This window comes from Pseudomyrmex gracilis, unplaced genomic scaffold (assembly GCF_002006095.1).
Source record: "Pseudomyrmex gracilis isolate BER0280 unplaced genomic scaffold, ASM200609v1 scaffold_146, whole genome shotgun sequence".
Lineage (NCBI taxonomy): Eukaryota > Metazoa > Arthropoda > Insecta > Hymenoptera > Formicidae > Pseudomyrmex > Pseudomyrmex gracilis.
The window spans coordinates 292,436-310,666 of record NW_018020730.1 but is presented as its reverse complement, the minus strand read 5'-3'; the positions used below and the strand labels follow the sequence as shown (position 1 = coordinate 310,666).

Genomic DNA, 18,231 nt, shown 5'->3' with positions numbered 1-18,231 from the left:
GTAACTATTGCGAATCTAGCAAAATGGTATAGGACTTTTCGACTCAGTTTTATTCCTTCTACCTGCCTACGAGAGATGTTAAACCAATTCTGGGACACCCTGTATATGTATGCACATATATATCCATTGGATTGGACAAACGTAAATCCAAAGCCAGTTTTTCTCAGTCGCTCCCCTTCTCCGGCTAAGCTTGCAATTTCCCAACCGCATATTCGACGCCGCGATACTTTATCCCCTTCGATGACGACGGTTTCGTAATACGACGCGCGAATTAATGAAGAAACGTCTAATCCATTACAAACCGATTGCAGACGGATTTATATCTTCGCGCGGATACAAAATGACACCAAATTATCGTCGTCGAAATACTTTATATATTCGTCTCTGTACGTAGTTTAATTCTTATATTATATATATATATATACACTTTACTTTTATCGTTTATATATAAAGTGTCCCGCAATTACCGTATTTCTTTTTATCAGCAGATTCCCGAGATCATTTTGAGACAAAAGTTTTAATACCAAAATGTTGAGTCTATAATAATTTTTTGAGTTACAGTGGCAAAAAGTATTGGCACACTCACATTTAATAATAATGCACATAATGATTTGGGGTTCTATGTCTTATAATGAAGTTGAAAATGTAGCATTTATTAAAGAAATTATGAAGAGAGATAATTTACTACAGAGTGCAAGATTAAAAACTTGTTTCGTATTAAAAACTTCAAGAGAATTAGGTATTTCCTATGTAAAACACAGATGTGCTAATACTTTTTTGAGTATAAAATTTTTGTTTCCTTTTTAACTTGCTTCAATTACTTATTATATTGAAAGTTCTTAACAAATACACTGCTTCCTGTATATCATAAGACATTAATGAACATATTTTGTATTAATATGTCACTTCACTATATAAAGATATTTTTAAAAATGTGGACGTGCCAATACTTTTTGGATCTACTGTACAAGCACGCAAAGATAACGAATCAGATGGCCTGAAATTCGCACGCTCAGGTGCGGTACAATACTAAAGGCGCAAACGGTGTTACCTCTCTTTTGTCAATAAAGATTGCGTATACTATTAAGGATAAGTATAAAGGAATTTTTGATTCCTCTCAGGATTACAATATTTCTTTAACATTCATCTTCCACATCTTCCACGTCCAATTTTAAACTGATTTGAGAGGCCCGAATTCAGTTCGCTTTTTCAATCGATAAATTCGACTTGAAACAGACCGGCCCGGAAAAATCCGACGATGGATTCGAATTCGGGACCTTCCGCTCGCAGCCATTGCACTCAGGCCGCGAGACCACTGGGCCGATCTGATTGCGTTAGGATAACTGCTCTAATTTCTTTCTGTGTCTTTAAGGGGCACAACTAGTGTGACTGCCCCAAAAAAAGGTGATTTTGGGGAATTTATTAAAAGAAAAGTATGGCATCGAATGTTTTGAAATTTTGAGGATATATTTGTGTATAAATGATCTATGTGCAGCAATTTTTTTGTATGAAAATAATCAATTTTCAGCGACTTATGCGCCATTTCCCAAGTCTCCAAAAAAAAAAGTTCTCCCACTGCTGCAGTGATTGCGGTCTTCAGAGTGCTTGAAATCAAAAAAAAAAAATTGTCCGTTTAACTAGAAGGTATTTCCCGTACAATGACGCAGGATTATGAAAAAAAATTAAAATCCAACAAAATGGCGGAGTTTTGANANAAAGTTTCAAATTACGCTTNAAAATCTNGTGGTTTTTTGCATGGCAAATTGACATTTTTCATCCAATCAAAAAACTGGAGGGTCATTGTATGGAAAAACAAATACTAAACACGTTCCAAAAAGATTCAAGTCGATCGGATGATTTGTATTCGAGTTAGAACTGTAGCAAATTTGAAAAATGTCGTTTTGAGAAAAACGCGTTTAAAGATAGAAATATTGATTTCATTTCATTCATCAGCTGCTCTTTAGAAGGCTGTCGTTCAAAAACTAGTTGAGATCCACCCTTGAAATTTTAGTATGTTATTCTTGGAGCTATAGACTATCGAAAAGTGCAAAAAAAAAAAATATATATTTTTTAAAAGTTTCACACTAGTTGTGCCCCTTAAGCCAAATTTTGCTTACTTAAAGTCGTTACGAAATAATCTAGCTTTAATTTAGAATAGTGAAAATTTATATCGATTGTTCTAACATTTCTCTTTTTGAAGCTACTTTTTATGATGGAAAATACTTATCATTTAATAATGTTTTTAATGAAACAAAAAAGCTGTTTTTGCTCCTATTTCTATGTCTTTATTTAGCGACTTTGGCTTCATTTCTGTGCTTCCTATTCCTGTATCTGTCCATGTTTCTGTGCCCCCCGTATTCTTGTGTGTTTTTTATCCCATACGGAACTATCAATATATTTTCAAGATTTTCTTTTTTTAAATATTCTTCAATATCCTTTTCTTACACAGTCTTTACCCACTAAGGCTCGAGAAAGTAATAGATTTTCACTCATTCTTTTCGCTAGCACTGGATGTCTCTTAAGAAAGCCCTCGAACCAGTGACGACCTGGTTTTCCATCAATAAATGGATTTGGCTTGTTTAATTTTTTTTATCAGTACAGCTACACTATTAAGCAGATGTTCTTTTGTCACAGGTCAACCAAGCAAACACATCTTTAGAATCCACGTTGTAAGATTATCTTCCTTCATTGCAGTTAACAGTACGTGGTCCACGTTTGGGACTTGTATACAAATTTTTAAATTTACTATGTAAAGTTGAACGTGGAACATTATATTTCGTACTACATTAATCGGTATTTCCGATCTCACTTCTTCCAACGCTTTTATCATAACTTCCTGATAACTCTCGCTTCATCGATCTACGTTGCTTATTCATTTTTGTAGATTTGCTCATTTTAAGCAATTTATGTAGAAAACTTAATAAATTACTTTTAGATGATTGATAAATTCATACTTACGATGTCAAAATATGAAATTTTTATGTACTATTCCGCACACACATGCATACATAATAAAGCAGGTTAGGTTGTCTTGTCAAAAACAAGAGACACAGAAATATGAACAAATGCGTTAAAATCGTGCGGTATTTCTGGATCTAAATGAATAAAAACTATGCATTGTCAGTACATTTTTAAATACGTTATTGCTACATTAAACCTTTATATAATTTACATCTTACTTGATGTAAATCATAGTAGGAATCAATTTACACACACAATTATTCAATCGGCATTTCTTAAGATTATTCACAAACCATCGACGCGAATTCTGCCAAACTAGAATCATAATTTTGTAAGAAATTTTTTTTCATAATTTAAAACTTTGAAGTGTAATATATTTATTTAATCATACATAAATAAACTTACTTAAAAAATTAATTCTGCCACTTAATTATGTAAATATCTTTTGTTTTACACGATTTTAATAAGACACAGATATACGAACAGGATCAGAAATACGGAGACGGGTACCCTATGTTTATAATTGTAAGATTTGAAACTAACAACAGTTTTCTCTTGAAGAAATGTTCATCAGACCAGAAAAAACGTGTGTAAATAATCAGAATTGATTCTATCGATCTTGATAGTTGTCTCTTTCCCACGACGCTGATTGGATGTCTCTCGGTGACGTTTCTCGGTTCATATCATACGTATGTCTATAGTAGCTGTCATCGCGATGATAGGTTATGTTCACTGACAGAACACGTTAAAATAAAAATAATAGCGTGTGCATAGCGCGCGTCTGTGTTGTGCTAGTGTCTAAAAGTTTGATATTACACGTATCACGGAATAAGACTGCTCCTTCTTTAATATTTTCATCAAGCATTACTTGCATATACAACGCGCAAATTTTGGTCATTTTAGGTGACGTACAACTCTCATTTCATTATTAACACCATGCAATCTTTATTGACAAAAGAAGGGCGACACTGTTTGGGCCTCTAGTACCTAATGTATCGCACCTGAACGCACGAATTTCAGGCGATCTAAGTCGTTATCTTTGAAAGCTTATAACTCAAAAAATATTATAGTCTCGACATTTTGATTATTAGAATTTTTGTTTCCAAATGACCTCGGGAATTTGCTGATAAAAGGAAATACGGCAATTGCGAGACACTCTATATATATATGTATATATATATATATATATATATAGGGTGTCGTATACATATATATGTAGGAAATATGTTTAAAAAGGTAACTTCCCGAAACTTGAATATACATTAAATGAATACACGCTTTATTAATTAGCAGTACAACTTGACTTAGAATTCTCGCGGTTACAAAAATTGACAATTTGATCGGACTAGAGGCAACGAACCAAACTGACTCGTTGAACGGCTAACTTGAGACTCAAACGCGCTGAGTCTATCACACGCTGACTTGCGTCAAAAGATATGATGAAATTCCTATCCTTGTCAAAAATCACTAACATCGATAAAAACAACGATTGCTTGATTTGAGAAATACCAATCGCTCAACGTCATGTGGCCTAATAATCAACATTCTATATATATATATGTATAGTCAAAGCCCGAAATACACAAACCGTCCTGAATTGACTGGTCAATCGCGCAAAACAACGTCTTGGTCATAGCTCGAAATAGGTTTTTGTCTCGGCTTTTCAACGTACTGTCAACGTTACTATCGCAGTGACATATTATGGATTATAGCTTAGCTTAGGTTATAGATTTTTTCGAGAAGAGGATGCAAGGAGAGGAGCAGAGTCCTTCGTGTACGATAGTATGTGATACAAACGAAATATTTTATACTTCTCAAATGTTCATTCGGGCCTTGTTCAAGACGCTTGGTTGTTCTGCGCATTGACCGGTTGTACATGAACAGGTAAAAGTACAATTTCATATTCGCTGTGTACGTGCATTTTTCTGTACATAAAAAAATTCCGATAATACACATTATGCTAAATAACACAATAAGTATTATCCAAGTAATAATGAAATTACATACCGCTGCTTACACTTATTTACTCGCTCGTTTTCCACTTTTGCACGATCCGGCGCATACGTATTGCTTTCGCGCGAAAAAAGAAAGACGACAGAGCAATTAAAATCGTCTCTCCTTCCTCGCCATCATCCTTTCTTCCATCGCTATCGTTCTTGGGATACGCGAGCGAAGCAATTTACATGAGTAAACAGCTGGTCGCAATTATGCTTCCTTCCCGTTCACCACAACACGCCGTGTTGTTTATCAAGTCAGTATTGATACCGGTGTATAGTTTCGGTGAACCGACGTTATCACAAATCGAATATCTCTTGAAGAAGAAATTGTTTGATTAAACCGCAAGAGCTCGAAGATGCGAGAATAGAAAAACGGAAAGAAGATATATTATCTCGAACAAAAAGGCGACGTAATGTAAAATTGTTTTTTTTTTGTCGCTGTAATAAATTACGTATATATCACCTCTCTGTCGTTATCATATCAGCGATGTTCTACTCATCGTTTCCAGCGCATATATTTTTTCGCGAAGCATATTTTTGCGGAAACATATTTTCCGTAGAATCGCAGCAACAATAGATCACTCGGATCGCGGCGATTAAAACGACAAAGTGCCACCGTTGTTGTATCGGCAGCCAGTTATTACGAGTTGGAGTTGGAAGAAAATATTTCTCATCGACGGCGGGGCAGAGCGATGACAGGTGTTAGTACTCTACACAACGGAAGCGTTTGCTAAAACACGACGACAATTCCGACGGAGATGGAAAAGTGGGAAAGTGAGGGACACTCGAATTCTAACAGGAGTAAATTAAACGGTACCCTTATTGCCGCGCCTATTTATTCGATATCGCAAACGCGTTTTCCCATAAATATTTGGCCCACGCTCATTGACCGTAGGTGAATACGCGATCATTTATTTATCGCTACGTCAGCCATTATTTGCCGCTTTCCCGAGACCACGCCGCGCGTACGGAATTCTAAAATCGCGCGAATGGCGTAATATTTTACCATAGATTAATCCGCATCCGGCGTGGCCGATATGCGACGAATAAAAATCCACTTTAATCCCGTTCTCTTTCCCTGCCCGCGTCCTCTTTTTCATGCCGGCGCGCCAGATTCCGGATAAGAACCACTGAAATCGAGCGAGCTCCTGAAAACAAGGCGAACGACCGTATCTGTATTCAAGAGACTACGCTGCAAATCCAATACAACGTACGATGCGATTTAATTGATACGGATTCCCAGAATACGCCAAGTCGGGGGAATTTTTACCCGAGCGAATCCGCGCGCGCGCTCGTCTTGCGTTTACGCTCTTATCGCGGGGTTGCTATTTTTGCGACGCCGATCCGTACAGTATCGCCCGAGTAATCGAGTAATGAAATCGTATCGTGAGTTCCTTCGCATTACGGATGCGGCACGAGTTCGGATTTATTTCCACGCGCAAAGAGAAAGAGACTTTCTCTCTCTCTCGAAACATTTTCTCTCCCAACCCTCCTTCTTTTCCCGTTCCGTCCGTGTTGCGCTACGCGACGTTATTACGAAAATTTCAAACAAATCACGTAGCTTGTCTCCCGCGTCGATACAAATCCTCGCTCGCCTCGACTTTACCGTTGTGAATCAGTTCCCGCCGTCGTTCACGGAGCGTCGCGCCGCGCGAAATTTATTCCACGCCTCGTAAAATCATATTGCCGCGACAACGAAATTAAAGTCTTCCGGATGAACGCTCGTACTGTACGTACAACGGACGCTACCGCGATCGGCAAATCATTTAAATTCTTCTCGGAGTACAAAAACAGCTGTATTCATCATGCGCGCGCAATCAAATCTCCATACATACATATATATATAATAAATGCCTATCCCACGGAATTTATAGACATGGGAAATATAAAGAGACTAATTTTTATTCTTCAAAATATCTCTCAACTGTGTGAAAATGGTCTGTGCGTGTATCACATAAAATACATCTCTCTAACCAGTTCGTTTAATGGTGTTTGATACTGTTCGTATAAGTATTTAATTAACCCATAGACCGCCGGCATTTTTTCCGCCATATTTATATATATAAATTGAGTTTATTATATTGCGTGAAGTGCCTTAGGTTTCATCCGGTTCTGATCGGCGCCAGGCCGGCGGAGAAGAGGAAACAAAAAGTATAAAATTTTCATATTTTGAAAAATGCTGTTTCTAGAGGTTTTTCGTATCGCTGGTTACGCTTTTCAAGTCCAATTGCAACAGTGTTTCAGTACAGTAGCATTATTACCAAGCTAATCGTGTATAAATAAATCTTGTATCTCAGATTACGGCGAATTCGAAAGTTAAACTACACCATCCAACAACATATTTAGATTTTCTAAATATTTTTTCTCACTAATCAAGTCGGATGAAAGAAAACTCTTTTCTAAAATACGGTATGATATTAGCATCTCAATAGCGATGCCATATCGATGGCATCATGCCGGCGGTCTAAAGGTTAAATGATATAAACAAGATTTTGTGAATAAGACGACGCTTTTTAGATTAACTTGTTTCTCGACATTTGTCAAAACGTTTTACATTTTTGTAACACGATTTACTTTACCGACTTACAAACAATGTTGTTTTTTCACTGGAAACAACACACACTACAAACAATTCTAAATAATCGGTCAGACACTTACACAGCTGTTTCTCGATTTTCGAGAAAGATGAAGGTAAAACGTTTCGCAACTGATCTGAAAGAGAGTTTGAAACACATTTCTTTTCTAATGCAATTCTTACATATTCTAGTACATACGTATGTATTCGCGAAAACTATTGTTGAAGAGTATATAAGCGCACTATGTGAACTCGTCTTTAAAATGAATAAATGATGTTACCCCGAGCTTAATATGAAGTTGAATATGAAGCAGAATAGTCTAATTATCGCTCTGGAACCCTCGATGGTCACAAGCCGACCAATGACCCGAACAAGATAACGGCCTTTAATTAATTCCATAATCTCTCTCTCGATTACTCTCTCTCTCTTTCTCTCTCTCTCACGCGTCTCGCGCGATTCGATTATCGTCGATTGCGCGCAATGCCTGTCGGGCCTTGCCTCGTTTTGCTTTGAAGAGAATTTTAGTTTAACGCCATCATGAGTGTCGCGGTCGCGCCCTATCGGTCCTCCGGTGGTAGTTTCGAGGCAACGTACAAAGTACTTTCGACGTTGAGCTCGTTTCGACGCTGCGGAGTCGCCGACGCGAGATGAATGGGTCTGCAATATCGAGAATGCGTTCGACAATCAAATTCGCATTACGCGAAGCGTGACAGGTAGAGTGGCGAGATGGGGATGACGGGCACCGGACAAGCGCGGGGGAGGGAGAGGCGAGCGCGCGGTGGGGCGACTCTCCCAAAGAGGAAAGAGGAGGATGGGGTCGTGCCGTTAATAAAGAACCTTTCACGGGCGGGGACCTCGTGAATTATAACCGGCCGTCACAGCTAACCGACGTGTAAGTGACACGAAACCACAATCAGGTATCTGTTGCGGCTTGCTGCTGCTATTGAATATACATATCGAAACGACGATTGATACATATCGGGATATCGGCGGACCAGCGAATTGATTTCAGTATTGTTCGCCTGTTACCGACGTAGAGATATTTCCTGAGTACTCACGAGCGAAGCGGGTCCGCGCGATCGATTCTTTCTTTTTTAATTCAGCGGTTCGGGTATATCGCGCTTGATTGAAGGCAAACTGAATTTCCGTTTTTCCACGCGCTTTCTTTCCTCTTGCTACGTCTTTCGAATTTCATTTCTTTCGAAATATCTCACATTTGAGTTTGTGGTAAAAAAGCAAGATACTTGCGAAACAAGTCAAGCAATTTTAATGCGTTTTAACTGAATGTTTTGATAATTGTCGGTATATTGAGCGGAGTTAATTTTGCTTTCTCGCGTAATTAGTTCGAAACTTATCTCTGATACCGATCGTATGTTCAACCTACACACCACTTCTGTGTGTGTATATTTAGCAATATTGTCAACGTACTCTCTCGAATACGCTAAATTTCATGGGGAAGTACTTGAGACTGACACGGTGATACGACGATGGGAGAGCAAAGACACTTGCGACGGTTGTCCGTTCATTTCTAATTCCATTTCCAATTGTATACATTGTTCTCATAGTTCGCGACGAACGAGAATGTTTATCGAGATGTGACGTCAAACATGACGATCATATATTCACGATCACTCGCTCGCGAGTATTTCTTTATCACGCACACAACGAAGAAATGGCAGACAAGACGCGCGCGAAGCACCATTATCGAGCGTCGAAAACTTTTCGAAAAAGAGGGACAGCGGAAAAAAAGGGTGCGATAATGTGAGAACGTCTTCGAAAAAGAAAAAAAGAACAGAGTCAAATAGGCGAGAATATCTCAAGAGCGATCTTGCCCCCAACGACACGATTTTCAAAATATATGAAATATAGTAAATTTTGCGAATCGGCTAACGTACTGATCGAATTGTTCAACCAAGTAATTTCTGTGTTTGATCTGTTTGCGATTTTAATTAACACGTTTTAACGAACCCATGACTTTCGGAGAAAGGAAGCGAGAGAAGGAAAGAGAAAGAAAAAATATCGCAGAGAATAGAGAGTTTATAGAAACTGAAAAACGAGGAGAAAAACGCAAGAGAAAGAAATCTCCGTGAAACGCGAGTAAATGTAATGACGATGTTTAAAGAGAAGTTTCGACGTTTAGCTCGATACAACAATACGTCCTATTGTTGGTCTCGGTTACGTACAACAGCCGAAACTCCGACGGTGCCGGAGAGTCGAAAGGAACTTTCCGCGATCCCGAGGAGCGAATAGAATCCGAGCAATTTGTGCGCTCGCGCACACATATACCAGGTATATACGCTAACGTGTGCGTGTCTCGGACTGACAGGTGCCCAAGGGCGCTCTTTAACTAAAACCAAAACAAATCTCACACGCGAAACCTTTCACATTAATCCAGTGAAGTACGAGTCATTAGCTTCAAAAGAGGTTCTAGAATTTTTACCGTAGATCGGTTCAGCCGTATTTAACCGCGCGGCTATTTTTCTTTTTTATTACCTCACTCGGACCCTCTCTCGTGCGCATGTAAATGCATATTCGAATGTATCGCTCGAACATACTCGCTGGAGAGCGGTGAGCCATTTTGTGCTTTTCTTTTTATTAATTCACCGCACGTTCAACATGACTCTATAGTTAACTCCGGTGAAGTCATTGTGATAGCAATTAGATAATATGGTAAATGTGCAGTTATAGGGACCACCTACCTTTTTGATCTCAACAATTTTGACATATGTTATCAAGGTCATCATTCTGAGTAATATTGAAGGTTTTAGCCGGCGGTTGTTGTTCATTAAAAAGTTGATATTGAAAAAAGTTTAAAAAGTGGGATGTAATTATTTCTTATTATTTGCTTATTTCGCAAAAAAAAGTTATATGACGTGAAAATTTGGAAAAAAATGTAAACCCATGTGTCGAGAACCTCGCTTTGCGTGAAAAGTTGAAAACCCGTAAAAAATCTTGTTACAACAAGCGCCGGCTAAAATCGAGAGGCAAGGTTCTACATAAGTTTACAAATTTCCACGTAAAGCGAGGTTCAGTTCAAACCTATGTGTCTAGTTTTTTGATAGTAAAGCCCCTCCGTAGAGAGAGCGGAACACATTGTCTCCACGCATACACCACTTTTACGCGAAGCAAAGTTCCACATGAGTTTATAGTTTACATATAGTTTACATACACTTTCCACGCAAAGCGAGGATCAACCTAAACTTATACATATGTTTAGTTTTTTGATAATGGAATCCCCCCTCCGTAAAGGAGGTGGAACACACTGCTTCCACATATACACTTTTACGCAAAGCGAAGTTCCACATGGGTTTACCAAATTTTCAACTTTTGTTGGTTTCTAACAATCATTTGTGTGATTATAGTTTTTATTATTAACTTTTTAATGAACAATGAGCGACGGTTAAAACCACTTCGAGACTATTCAAGAGAGTGTCCTTGACAACATAGAGAAAATACATATATACAACCGTTTAGTTTATATACGGTGGCACTTAAATACATGCTATTCATAGATGTTTTTTGGTAACAATCATTTTGTTAATAATCATTTGTTAATAATCATTTTAACCAAAAACCGCTGGCTAAAACCTTGATAGTATTATTCAGGAGAGTGGCCTTGATAACATGTGTAAAAATTGTCGAGATTGGGAAGTGGTCCTTATAACTGCATAATTACCAATATCTGTAATATCTGTAATTATTTGGTTTCTTGAAGAAATTATTTACTTCATTACAAAAAATGTGAAACTTCTTGCAAATTTTATCAAAAGTATCTTAGATTGCTAATTCCGAATTTAAAATTTCACGAATTTTTCTTGCAATAATTATTCAGGCGTGACTATTTATTACGCGTTCTTCAGTTATAAATATACGAAAGAAATATTTTTTTAAATAGTAAGGAATGAGCCGATATGAGGTAACAATACTTGATCGTGTGTGAAAATGGTTTCTTTATTGATGCCAAACGTGTCGACTCTTGAATTGAGTCTTTCTCAGTGGCATGAACAATTCTATATAAATAACAATAAAAATAAACAAGTTTCTAAAGGTTTGCGCCATACATGATAGGATCGAACAATGAGTGAATATAGAGTTAAAAAGTCACCGCAGTAATATAGAACTGTGCATCAATACCTTGCCTAGATGTGTCGTGGAATGATTCTTGCTATGTGTTATGAAAAGAAAGGACACATCAAAAACAACAAGCACACTTGGTAAATATCTTACTTGAGGAAACAAAGTACTGAAAGATGCTCAATCTTTACAAAACAGATGTTATATATCTTATTCAGATATACAAACAAACTCACGGAGTGCCAATGGGGTCCCCTCTGTCTCCTATTGTTGCTGACTTAGTAATGCAGGACTTATACAGGGTGTCCCTGTATAAGTTCAACTTGAGCATCTTAAATATCTCGCTTATTTTTTATGATAGGAGGATGCTGAAAAAGGTCATTATTCAGTTCGAGAAGACAAATACTGTAATAAACAAGAACTTTTTGGATTCGTCTTGACCTTGCCTATCATATCGCGAGAATAAAAATATGTATTTTCAGATAAAAAATAGCAATGACCTTGAAATCTTAAAAACTATGACCTTGAGAAAAATTTCTTGTTTATTATAGTATTTATCTCTTCAAACTAAATAATGATCCTTTTCGGCATCCTCCTGTCATAAAAAATAAGCGAGATATTTAAGATAGTCAAGTTAGGTAAGACACCCTGTATATATAGATCATCCATTTTAAAAAAACTATCCTTTACTTTATCTTTTTATTACAGAACGTTGACAATTTAATTTTGACAGCTCCACCCAATGAATTAAAAAATTTATTGAAACTTTTTAATAGTTACAACACAGTAGATTACAATTTACAATAGAACGGAAATCAACAAATCACTGAGTTTTTTAGATGTTAGATTGTCTATTATTGACAACAGCAGGATTGTTTTTGACTGATATCACAGGGAAACATTCTGGTAGATGTTTCAATTTTTACTTCACACACTCTATGTCAAAAAAAAGTTGGTACTATTATAAGTTTGATTGACAAAGTTTTTTATTTATCTCATCCTCAATTCCACGTTAAAAATCTCAGACTTATTATAGATATTTCAATTACAAATAACTATCCTCTACACTTTATTTTTAATATCGTTAACAACAGAATTAGATTCCTTATCAATAAATTCAACAAATCTTACGATCAAATATCTGATTCAACAACTCACGAAAAGAAGAAGAGTTTCTTTGTGTTAACAAGCTCGCTGATTCACTGTCGAAGTCTGTAAAAAATAGAAGAGATATCTCGTTGGCATTTAGAAGCATCAATAAATTGAATAAATTTATTAAGGCTCTCAAAGACCCAATAAAAGATGATTTTAATAAAAACATTGTTTTTTTATTGCATTAATTGTACCTCTTGCAATGCATCATATGTGGGTTAGACAAAAAGAAAATTAAAAAAGAGAGTCAGAGAGCATAGGAACCAGATCAAAATCGGAATTCGGATAATACTTCAGTTGCAACTGAACATAGACTTGAAACAAGCCATGATTCTTGTTGGGAAAACGTGCGCATTTTGGACCACAAAAACCACTTCAACAAGACTGATTTCAGAAATGATACAAATTAAATTGCAGACAAATGCAATTAATATAATGTGTCGGATACAGAGAAATGAAAACCCTATTTCTCATTTCTGGAATCTTACAAAACTAAATAAGTAAACGTTGGTCCACGTGGTGTTCGTGTCATGTTTTATTACAAACATGACATTAAATCGGAGTGGGGGATATAACATATATCTGTTAAATATGGTGGGGAATAAGATATATCTGAATAATAACATCTGTTTTGTAAAGACTGAGCATCAGTACTTGGTTTCCTCATGTAAGATATTTACCAAGTGTGCTTGTTGTTGTTGATGTGTCCTTTCTTCTCATAACACACAGCAAGAGTCATTCCACGACACATCTAGGCAAGGTATTGATGCACAGTTCTATGCAATTGCGGTGAGTTTGTAACTCTACATTTATTCATTGTTCGTCCTATGATGTATGGCGCCTTTAGAAACTTGTTTATTTTTATTGTTATTTATATGTAGAATTGTTCATGCCACTGAGGAAGACTCAATTCAAGAATCGAAACGTCTGGCATCAATAAAGAAACCATTTTCATACACGAACATCAAGTATTGTTACCTCGTATCGGCCCATTACTATTTTAAACAATTTCACGAGGTCTACATCTTTCCTGTCGAAAGAAATATATATGTACTTTTTCCTTGAAATAATACATTGCCAGTAAGTTTCTATCCGAAGACCGCACTTCGATCACACGTAATCTCGCAACTGCCGCGATTCTTCGCGCCATTTAAAAGCGATCGATCAAGTGTCTGTCGGATAACGAAACTTTTTCCACGCTCGATCAATGTCTCGCGGCTAGACGCGGTCGAACTAAGCTTTGTCCTTTGAGCTTTCCAACTTTCGTTAATGGTGTCTCTTGTAGTTCGATCAGTGTTAACTCCGACCGAGAAGTGTCGCGGTAAAAAATTTAGCAGATTTGCGCGAAATTAATACTACTGTTTCTTCTGTCGTCTTGCACAGCACAACACGAACAGCAAACAAAATAGAAAATAAGACATTTTTTGTTTTGCGAGTTCTGCCGAGTGCGGGATTTTTTTTCGTTTTGAAAGAAACGGAACGTCGAGCGTCGCGTTGGTTAGATCTCGTTTGCTGACGTTCTTCGGTGATCGACTCACTGAGCCGGTGAACATTTTTTTATATTCGCACTTAAATATCTCAAATGCTGTAGCGAGAACGCGTTTATGTCGTTCTTCTCAGTTGTTTTTGTTCGGGACGTGCGCGCCGCCCACTGCCGGGTGAAGTCACGCGGACTAAAGTTATCTGACTTGAAGGTTTTCTCTTGGATTCAATTAAATAGAGGATTTTCGATGTCATGCAGTCAGGACAATGGCGCATGTAAGAAACTAACTGTCGTTCCGGGGACGCAGCGAGAATCACGAAAATGCACGCGGAATAGAAAATAGGACGCAATGTATGTCGTTATAAATCAATTTCACATACAAAAAAATAGTCAAGCGAATCGGGAAAATGAAAATGATCGAATTTTACGTATAAAAAAATAATCGACGGTTAAGCAAATGGGAAAAATGATCGAATTTATCAACTTCAATATAAATTTTTATATATCTATAAAAAAAACATTTCCGCAAATGACCAACTCTCTTTGTACAATGTGGTGCAACATCAAAGCGTTTAAACTTTGAATTTAATACACGCGTATAAATCACACAAGCACAAAAACCACTAATTGTCATTGTTAGATAATTATCTGAAAAACAAAATATTTTAACTGCGAAAGTTTTGACGAGTTTTATTTGCTTAACAATCTAATTTTTAGACGGCGATGATATTCAATCGAAAAACATAGTTCACGAAGTCGCAAATCCGCTCTCATTGTCCGTAATTTCTAGATTGGTCTTATTACTTGTTTACTGACGCTTTGTTACACACGTCTGTCCCTCGCGGAAAGTTATACGACGGCGGAAGCGGATTCGCCACTATAGTCGGGGAAATAACCGGAACGCGCGCGAGCCGCGTAATGAATTTCAATTATGCTCCGGCGCAATAATTTGCTTATGCGGAGCGCCGTAATTTCGTCTATGCCCAAACGCGAGTTCCCCAAAGTCGCGACATTTGTACGCCGTTGCGCGTTGCCGTTTGTTCTACGTGACTCTAAACGCGTGGATGCGCGATATAAACCGCGCGACGCAAACCGTGCAATGCAGACAACGCAACGTCATTTGCTGCGTAAAGTTAACCCCGATTAGCCTCCTGGCGAGTCGAATCAATAAAACTTCCTCGACGATAAATCGTTTGTTGGAATGCCACAATTACGAGACGAGGACGCGCACAGCAATCGCGTGAAACGTTACTTTTTTTTTTTTTTTTTTTGCGTGGAGCACGTCGTCAAGTCGTGACGTCAATAAAGTGAAGCGAATGAATCATGCATGAGAGAAGGAAATAGATTCCTGGATGCTCCTTCCGCCTTCGCGCGTGCAAGCGCGACGGCAACGCACGCGCGCATTAATATTTGTGTTGAACGAATTCTCAGAAGACTCGGAGCTATATCAGGCTGTAAAGCCGCAAAAGGGCAAGGGACTGAAACCTGGAATAATTTTCGACGCGTTCAATTTTCGATGCAAGTAACAAAGATGCGTATCTAAAACGAGAGAGAGAGAGAAATATCAAAACTTTACATGTAAATATATGTATAACTTATTTGCAAATGTGTATACACATTATTCCTCATTTTAACACAATCAGAATATTATCCGAATTTTATAAATTCACAAATTACATCGCTGTAACAAGTTAGTCATGGAATCTATGAAAATGAAATTAACGGGTCTCGAGTCGCGCAGCTCTGCTCAGCGTGTTTAAAAAAAGTAATCTTGACTTTTTTTGACGGCACATATATAGGGAATTATCAACACGCCCAAGCGAGCACGGATAATACCGCGGATGCGTATAAAGAGGCCGAAGCGAAGATTACCGCGTACGAAGATTAAGCTTGCCGACCGACAAAAACCCGAGTTTTCCATCAAACTCGTGAAAAGTGTAAAGTAAGTTGCGAACGTTTCGGCGAGGCGTTAAGGCGGCGCGCGAAGATATCGAAAATACATTGCGAAGTATAAAGTCGTGGCCGCGCGCGGCTATAGCTCGGGTCGGGGGAGCTTATGAATACTTTATAAGCATCGCTCTCTTATTCGCTATAGTAGCTCTCCGATATTCCTCCGATCCCCGGTTGCGAGGGTCCACGCGGAGCAATTTCTGCCGTGCGAAACTGCAACACAAACGGTTACGTCATGCATAATATCGCGGCGACCTTGCGTTTCGCTACAAGACGCGATTCGCGGTGACGAAGATGCAAATTGTTGTGCGAAACATACGGAGACGTCGTCTTTTGAGACGTCGTTGACGACTACGACGTTGGAAGAGGAGAGAGAGAGAGAGAGAGAGAGCGTTCGATCTCACCTCTTTGACAGTGAGTATGACGGAGACGAGGTCGGTCGCGGGAGGAGGTTATTGAAGCTTAAGCCGCCCAGGTACTCCATTAGCGCCAAGGAGCAGTTTGTCAAAGCGCTCTGCATTTGCATAATTGCCACGCGCGCCGAATAATTATGCGCGTATCCATTAGGTAATAAAGTCGAAGCTGCTCTTGGAAGCGTCGACGACGACGATGATAACGACGACGACGGCGACGGCGACGACGACGACGACGATTTCCACCTGCGTGACAGCCACGAACCGCCAAGTGTCGTTTTAATCTTCTCCCGCCACGCGCGCATCCCGTCTGAGTACCGAGTAATTTATAGCGCATCCGACGCGCGTCTGCATAATTCGCACGCGCGCGTATCGGCTAATGCATCGCGCAGCAAACCAATAAATTCGTAATCCTACCTGCCTCTGCGCGCGCTCAAACGTTCGCGCGCGCAATATGCCTTTCGCTTCGATCGTAAATGTCCGTGATACCGCTGGTGTGAATCAAAAGCAAGAGCAATAACTCGTCGCAGTCGTGCCGTTTGTCAAAACGCGAGCTTATTTGCATACTAATCACGCTCTTATGCCGCATCGTCGGAGTATTAAGCCGGCAGAAGTCGGCAGTAAATCTTGAACGATTATTCTCTAACGCGAGAGAGAGAGAGAGAGAGAGAGAGAGAGAGAAAGGAGCAATCAGACACTTGATATTTGATATCTATATCTGTCGTTATTAATCTTTCTACAAATGATGATTGCGATCTGTCGTAAATTTCAGACATTATTTAAGATCTATACGTGCTTTGTTATACGACATTTCCTTTGTAATTTAAAATTCATTTCTGTATAAGTTGTTATATTTATTTTGTTTCTTTTTTCTCGTGACAAAAAAACTAACGAATGACTTACGTTCGTTCTCGTGCAACGTCGGGTTTTTTTTTCGTATCTCTGCCGCGCAGTAGCTGTGAGAAGCGAGATCGTTTCGTCAAGTACCGACGCGCAACGTGTCGAGATGCAGTTTGTCAAAGTCCGATGTATTTGCATAATTCAACGAGCTGATGGCATACACTTACGAGAGCGCACGTCGGATAACGCGGGGTTCAATTTATGATCATTTTTACCGTTCCGGGAACGTCGATATCGGTCGAAGGAGGAAAAGAACTTCTCGAGATCCCTCAGCTCGTCCCGGCGGAGGAGAATTCGTTATAAGGAGCCCGCCACCTCGACGGAAGTTGAAGATTGACCTCTCTCTCTCTCTCTCTCTGTCGGAAGAAACCGAGGCGCAGAGGGAATCATGTTTTCGCGGGGTGCATGATGCGTTTGCATAATTTACCAGCTGATGGACACAGCTGGAGCGTAAACTTTGCGCAACAATCTTGAAATTAAATTTGCAGCGACTTTTAGCACATTGCGGAAAGAGCAAATTGCAGGTACTCCGATATGAAAAGGAGTTTGTTACAACTTTAAACGGTGTATAAGAAAAGCTCAGCTCGTGACAGCTCGATATGCAATAACCGAGCTCAGTTAAAAACGCGCAAACACCTTCGATAAATGCGCGAATATCTCCAAAGAATCTGAATTGCGAATTCGGAAATATACACAAGTAAATTTCTATTCAAAGTAGTTATACT

At 38.7% G+C, this 18,231-nt stretch overlaps 1 protein-coding gene across 2 annotated transcripts in view; it reads left to right on the top strand.

Annotated features, from left to right (window-relative positions):
- LOC109857139 (growth factor receptor-bound protein 14-like) overlaps nucleotides 1-18,231 on the top strand; it is a 305,311-nt gene that overhangs the window by 23,406 nt on the left and 263,674 nt on the right. The window lies entirely within an intron of this gene.